Below are 7,768 nucleotides of genomic sequence, written 5' to 3' on the forward strand. Positions count from 1 at the left end.
TATTATTTTTCCATTGTACAAAATAAAAGCCCTTGGAAGAGAATATATATTACATACACGGTCAATGTACGCTTTTTTTTTAACATAGATAATCTCAAAATGTGAGCATAAACTATTTATGAAATATATCTACATGCTAGAAATAAAAATTGAATATGTGTCATTCTATAAAAACCAGCTTATATGAAGAAACTGCGACAATGTTAATGCACTGATTAAAATTTTTATTAACGTATGTTGTTTGGAAAGAAGGGAACGGTGGAAGAGAAATTGAAGTGGGCGATAAACAAAGGAAGGGCAATGCCGTGATTTGGCACCTTTGAGTGGGCAATTCCACGAGTTTTCCACCAACGGGAGTGATCCAGAAACGCTGACGACACATATTAATCAAACGGCTGATATTAAACCACTTGAATCCAATGGCTAAGGAGAAACATGACAAAGTCGTCGTGCGCAACAGCACGGGATCACAGAAATGGCCCTCGCTCCACCTTTTTTTCTTGGCTTCGACGCATCAAATCAAATTAGCAAATCACCAACTTCTTCGAAATTTTACAAGTACTTAAAAGATTACCAATGTTATACTAAATATATTCTATTTTCCATTTAATTTTTAGCAATTTATTTTTTTATCATGCCTTTGTAAGCCTCTACGGAATGTAACATTTGAAATTCTTTAGTTCATATTGACCTAAACTTTTCAAAAGCTGTTCTATTTATGTTATTCAAAATGTAAAAAAGAATATATATTTTTCCACCAAAAGCTAAATATAATCAAACTTATAAAAACGTCATGAAAAATACATGTGATCTAGGTAGGTCCGTTTGACATTTGCAAATGACATGCTTTGGTGCTACATTTTTTTTATAGAGATTCACTTTCAGCTGATTCCGAAGAACAGATGGATTGCGATTTCATTTAAAAGTTAGCTAAAGTGGCGTGTACGGCTACAGCTTTTGAAACTTTACGAAGAAGGTTTCTTGGTAGTATCCTTCTGATGTTTCGGAAGTCAAGTAGGTTTGTTCTGCATGTGGTCATGTGTAGCCAGGGTTAGACGTGGGTGGGTCCGTTTGAGTGAAGTGGACGGAAGCTGGGAGCCTTATTGTGAATTTTCATGGAATTTCTGGCTGGTTTTCTTCTCCAGCATAGATTGTCTATTTGGTTTTTAATTGGCGCTGAGAGGATGGGTTGGGGGTTAGGTGCTTTTCATAATATACGAATTTGTGATCCTGAGTTTGATTGCTAAAATGGCGAATCCCGAAGAATGCTGGGGACTTGTTGGTTGAGGAATGCTGTACAGCTAGAAACAATTATCAGGTCTTTGCAGAGGCTTTTCTCCTTGAAGAAGCATTCTGTCGTTCCTCCATTATAACAGCCAACGTTGGATAGCTCTGTTGATTGGTGCAGGATTGTCTAAGTACATAGTTTTGTTCAATTTCGGGCATGGCTCTTTTATACCTCCATTCGATTGGGTTCTGGCCTCTTTGATAAAGGTTAGCTTGGGGAATTTACTAGGAGAAGAAAAATGTTGACAAGATGCTACACAGTGTACATATCATTTGATGATGTTCATAGCTTCTTTGTGCAGGCTGGCGGTTGAATGACTTCAATGTTAATGACAGATTTATCCCATTGAGTGGGGTTAGTTATAATTTTACGCTGTTGCTCTATATTGTATCAAATTGGTGGTAGGATAGATGCTCAATGGAATTTACTACTGCAAATCTTATAGATTTATTCCCATTGGAGAAGGCCAAACTAACTGACATACCAATTTTGTAATTTTGGAGTGACTTCATGTTTTAGTGAAGCCTAAAATATAAAGAAGGAAAAGGAACAGTTACACTTGGAAGTCACTATCGCAGTTTCTTCAGGAGGTATGGAGGAAGGTTGGGGCTTGGACAAAAATGTTATGTCTTAGGGAGCATGGGGTCCTCTTCATGTAAAACAATTATCAGGTCTTTGCAGAGACTTTTCAAGAAAGATCTTGTTGCCTAAGCCAATAATTCTCCTTTTCAAGTTTGGAGATCCTTTTAAAAGAAGATTTGAGATTTAAGCAAAAATCATTTATATACTTAAGAACTTTGATAGGAATTTCCCTATCGGATTCTGAGTCTGTGTCTGAGTCAGACTTTGATTCTAAATCTATGTCTGAGTCAGACTCTGATTATGAATGTGCCATCAAGCATAGATTTCCTTACTCATCATATTCTTTTATTGTTCTTTTTTGGCCATTTTGCATGTATTGTCTTCTTTCACTGAATTTCCTTCATTTTCTATTCAGCTTTTTGAATTTATTGATCATAAAAGCAAGTTCTACGTCGTCCATGTCATTTTCTAAGTATGTATCATTAGAATCATCGTTAGATATTAAAGCAATGGACTTCTTACCTTCCAAATTTTCTTCGTTGATTTGTTCTACTTCGTAGGATTAAAGAGTGACAATCAATTCATCAACGGAGAGTGGCATAATTCTTTATGTTTCCCTTATTGAAGTCTTTACGTGATTTCAGTCTTTGAAGAGTCCACGTAGCAATTTGTTAACCATCATGGGTCATGAGATTGGTTGTCCCTAATACTCTAGACCATTTACAATTTCTGTAAAACGATTAAATATGTTAGTGATAGATTCTCCTGGTTTCATCTTGAAGGCTTCATACTGTCCGAGTAGAATATTGATCCTTGTTTCTTTCACTCGATCAGTTCCTTCATAGGTAATGTGCAGCCTATCACAGACCTCTTTGGCTGTTTCACAAGAAAATATTTTGTTATACTCAATAAGAGATAATGCACAATATAAGGAGTAAATTGCTTTAGCATCAAGAGTTTATCTCTTGATTATTTCTTCTTAAGTCATCTCGCTAGCTTCTGCAACTTCTTTTCCTCTTTCTGAAACTGATGCAACTTTAGGAATAATTCATTTTTCTATTACATCTCATTCCAGAGGATCTTTTGATCTTAGGAATGCCTTCATCTTGTTTTTCCATATGCTATATTCATTTACATCGAAATAAGGTAGTCTGATGTTGCTTTGCCCTTTAACCAAACCTAGAGCCAACATACTAGCTATAGATTTTTAACTCAGAAGTAAAAACACTTCAATTAAATGAGCACACAGGCTTTGATACCAATTGATAGGGTTAGTAAGAGCACCTAGAGGAGGGTGAACATGTGATCAAAGAAGTTTTTGCGAAACTTAACAGAATAAATTAACTTCTGAGAATAATAGACTGAATGTGTGAAAGACTATAAACAGTTATATAAAGCCACGAATTAAAGTAAAGAGATTAGGGAAAGAGAATCAAAACACAAAGTTTATAGTAGTTCGGCTTAGACCAAGCCTACGTCCACTCTCCCACGCTAACAGCCTTCTAGTTGGATTCCATTATGTAATCAACAAGAGATTACAACTTTAAGTGCAAACACTTAGTAAGAGATCACACTATCTCACTAAGTCACTCTTTTGCTATTTCTCTTATGATCACAAACGTTTAAACTCACCAAAGACAAGTGTATGATCGAAGGTCGCTCAGACTTTGGAGTTATAAATTCTACGCTTCGTCTCTTACTTGCTCATCACTCCTTGATCTTCTTAAATACTCATCCACTTCCAAACTAGCCATTGGACAGTATCTTAGAGGATCGTCTTTGAATCTACCTATTGGATAGATTTGTATATAGAAGATTTGGTAGCCATTAAGTGATAGAAGTAGAATCCCAAATTGATTATGATCGCCCATACAAACAGAATCTTGGTTTCCATAAGTAGAGCTTCTTCATATAGAAGATTCTTGTCTTCAAGATCTAATTATCAATTGTTGACACCTCAATTTTAATTAGTTTTATTAATTAAGTTTTTAATTTTGTCTTTTCAGATAAGTAGATAATAAATAAATAAATAAAGCAACAAAAGAAAACAAAAGAAAAGCAAAAAAAAGCAGCCCATTGGGGCTGGGCCTTCGGGCCCAGCCCCTCCCCTCTTTTCCTCTTTTTCCCTTCGCGCAGGCCCGCGAGGCCCAGCCGCGTGGCTAAGCCCGGCCCCTTCTCCTTGTCTTCTTCCTCCCCTGTCTTCTTCCCCAAATCAGATAAGCAGCACGCGCCGGAGAGAAGGACGCGCGCAACGCCGGAGCAAAGTGGAGGAACAGTAGCGCACGTGGAGCAGGGGGGCGGCTGGCGTCGGATAAGAACGTGGGAGGGGCAGCTGGCGTCGGATGGGACACCGGTTCGGCCGGCGGAGGCCGCTTGGCGCACGGGGACAGGCGGTCAAAGCTCCGTTGACCGGCTACTCCCTCGCCTATAAATAGGCCCCTATTTCCGTTGTCGAAGGGCACGCGTAAGATCGCAAGCTTGGAAACTTCTTCCCGAGAGACTTCGGAGGAGGTTGAAGAGCGAGCGAGAGGAAGGCGAGTGAGAGAGAACTCGGGTCGCGAGTTCGGCTGACCTCCCACTGAGAGACTTCGGGGGAGGCTGCCGGCGAGCGAGTCCGAGGTGGTCAGATCCGGCCGGTGGAGGCTCGGATCTGGCCGGAGGGGAGAGAGTACGAGCGAAGAGGAAGCCCAGATCTGAGGAGGAGCGAGGGCCGGATACGAGGGGAAAGGAGGCACTCCAAGCCACCACCACCACCCCGAGTTGTGCCCCGACGCCGTCTACATCTGAGTGAATGGGTTCCGGAAGGTAGGGGTTCCGTCGCCGTCGCTGCACCGGACTGTTGCCGAGCCGTGCTGCAGTCCTTCCTCGACGTTGTCCCCAAACCAGCAACAACCCCGCGCATCGTCGCCGTGACGCTTTCCACCCCAACGCGGTCCCGACGATTCGCCGAGACCCCGTGGTGCTCGGCCGCCGTCACACCTCACACCGTCACCATGCCGTCGCTTGCCGTGTCACCACCGTTGCCGTGTCACCGCCCGTGACGTCCCAGTCATCCTTCATCGGCGCCGCGAAGACAAAAGAAGGGAGAGAGGCGCCTGTAGGGTCGAACCGGGTCCAGAGAAACCCCCATCCGGGTAGGGTTTTTCCCCATTCAAGTCTTCGGGCCCGTTTGTGTGGGCTGTTTTTGTGCATAAATGGGCCTTGGTTAGTTCATGGGCTTAAAAAAGGAAAAAAGGGAGAAAAATCGAGTCGGGCTCGCAACGCGGGCCCTTCCGTCTTGCGGGTCGGTTTTATTTTGTTATTTTAATATAAAATAATTCTAATAAATAAAAAATAAATATTTTATTTTCAAAAATATCAAAAAGTGTTTTATTTTCAAAAAAATCAAAAAGTGTTTTATTTTCACAAAAATATTAAAAAATGTTTTAATTTCCAGAAAATCGAAAAATATAAAAAAACATGTCGAAAAATGTTTTATTTTCTAAAAGATCGTGAAAAATCAAAATTAATTTATTTTCATGAAAAAATAATTTGAAAAATATTAAATAAATATTTTATTTTCCAAAAAAATCAAAAAATCAAAAATATGCCAAAAATCCAAAAAAGACTCAAAAATGTTTTTCCTCCAAAAAACGCATGGAAAATCCCTCAAAATCCAAAAAGCCTTAGGGTTTAAACAAGATTAGGTACCAAGAGGACATTAGTGATTAACTAGTGTAATCAAGTCCCCGATCCTAATTTCTCAGTTGCGAGAGTGAGTATTTTTCCGATACTTCACTTGGGTTTCTAATCAACCTATCCCAAATCGATTAGTGGCGACTCCAATTTAAAAATTGACTTACAGGTTAAAAACTCAGACTATTAAAGTCGTGAATTGATGGACTTGGGAGAGTCCGGGCATAATTAAATTTTGCCGAGCCATTAGCCTCCTTAGGCGCTCGTACCCGATCGTGGGTGCCGAAAAAAGAGGTCGCGACAGCTTGGCGACTCCACTGGGGATTTTGAGGACTTAGGCCATGTTATCTTTGTTTAAATACTTTGCTGACTTGGGTTTTTTCTTTTGTGCAGGGTAATAGCTTAAAGTTTTTTTATTCTGTTAAAATAAAATGTTTTGTGATTATAAACTACTGCGCATCCTGAAATGTTTTGGCACTACACATGGCACACGCAATCCGACCGCCGGACCTGGGCCGCCATAGGATTTATAGGATGGTGTAAGAAAGATACGACCTCGAACGCGAGACTGCGATGTAGAGGTTGCCTTTCTTTTCCCCGAATTTCTTAGCTGAGGTTAGGAGGGTATGCTGCTAACGCGAGACTGCGGCGGGCGGATATCCTTTTAATTTCAACAAACCTTCTCAGTTAGAAATCGAACCGCACATATCATGCGCATGTCTATGTGATTGCCATCAATTTTCTCGTGTGAAGTAAGTTTTTATTTCGTGTACTTTGCAATTTACTTACCTTCCCGTATATATTGAGTAGTCCATGATTAGTGTAGGATTTAATATCGCAGTCATCTAAATTTGAAAGTAATTGTCATAAAGTTTTTCTAAAGTTTTAAACAAAAAAAAAATTACTTTCAGTTGATGTTTTTATTCTCAAGCATGTTACAAAATTCTTTTCCGCAGAAATTTTCATTTGCCTCAAAAAAGGGGATAGAAACCTTTTTCAAAATTTGTTACAACTCATGCTTTCTTCGCCTTTCAAATTGAATATATTTTTAGCTCATGTTAACATGTCACGTGCCCTTTTTCAATCCATGTTTAGGAAATCCTCTACCTTTTCATGAATAAACAAAAATAGTAGGATTAAGTTGTCATCATGGACTGACTCCCTATTTACGCCTTGTATTCACACACGCTTGTTTACTCATGACTAGGTAATCACGGAACATTAACGTTCGCCGATCCAGACTCGTTCAAAAGCAAGAGCAAGAATGGCCGAAGAAAATGTACCAAGCCGTATTGCGGTCATGGAAAGTGAAATGAAGCAAGTCTTCAATGTGCTTCAACAACTTTCAAAGCAGATAGACTCCATCCGGGGGCAAACTCACTCCCGCCCGGCCTCAATCGAGGTATTGTTGCCACAATCATCTACTAGGGGTGATCAAGGTGGAGATACCGACGATAACATGCCCGAATTGGAGGATGATCCGCACCCAACCATGATCGAGAAAGCTAGGCCGGACAATTTGTCTAAAAGCGAGCATGACAAACGCCTCGAAAAACTTGAGGAGAAGCTGAAACAACTGCAAGGCCTCCAAGATCCTACTTTGACGGACCTCTCCATTTATTCCAATGTCAAAATGCCGGAAAAATTCAAAATGCCTGAGTTTGAGAAGTACGATGGCACGACTTATCCTAGGGCTCATTTGCAAATGTACTTGGTTCAAATGACCCAATACGTTAATAATGCACCATTAATGATCCAGTTGTTCCAATCAAGTCTAATAGGCCCTGCCCTGAGGTGGTACATTACAAAGAACATGAATCTCCTCGAAACATGGAGCGAAGTGAGTGAGGCATTCCTCAAGCAGTATAAGTTCATAATGGACATTACCCCTTCTCGTGAGGATCTTGAGCATACCGAAAAGAAAAAGCACGAATCGTTCAAAGAATATACTATCCGATGGAGGAATCTGGCTGCCCAAATCAGTCCTGAACCAACCGATTTCGAGCTGAGAAAGATGTTTATCAAAACCCTCCCTTACGAGTACCGCAATCGAATGGTAACCACGATCACCGAATCATTTAATCAACTCATTCCAGTAGGGGAGCAAATCGAGATAGGGTTGAAGGATGGTTGGTTCACTGAACCTGCACCCACGGGCAGGTTCAGCATGAAGAAAGATAAAGAACCCCTAGTAGATGTCAATGCGACCTACAATCATTCTCC

This window comes from Eucalyptus grandis, chromosome 3, assembly GCF_016545825.1.
Source record: "Eucalyptus grandis isolate ANBG69807.140 chromosome 3, ASM1654582v1, whole genome shotgun sequence".
In the NCBI taxonomy this organism is placed as follows: domain Eukaryota; kingdom Viridiplantae; phylum Streptophyta; class Magnoliopsida; order Myrtales; family Myrtaceae; genus Eucalyptus; species Eucalyptus grandis.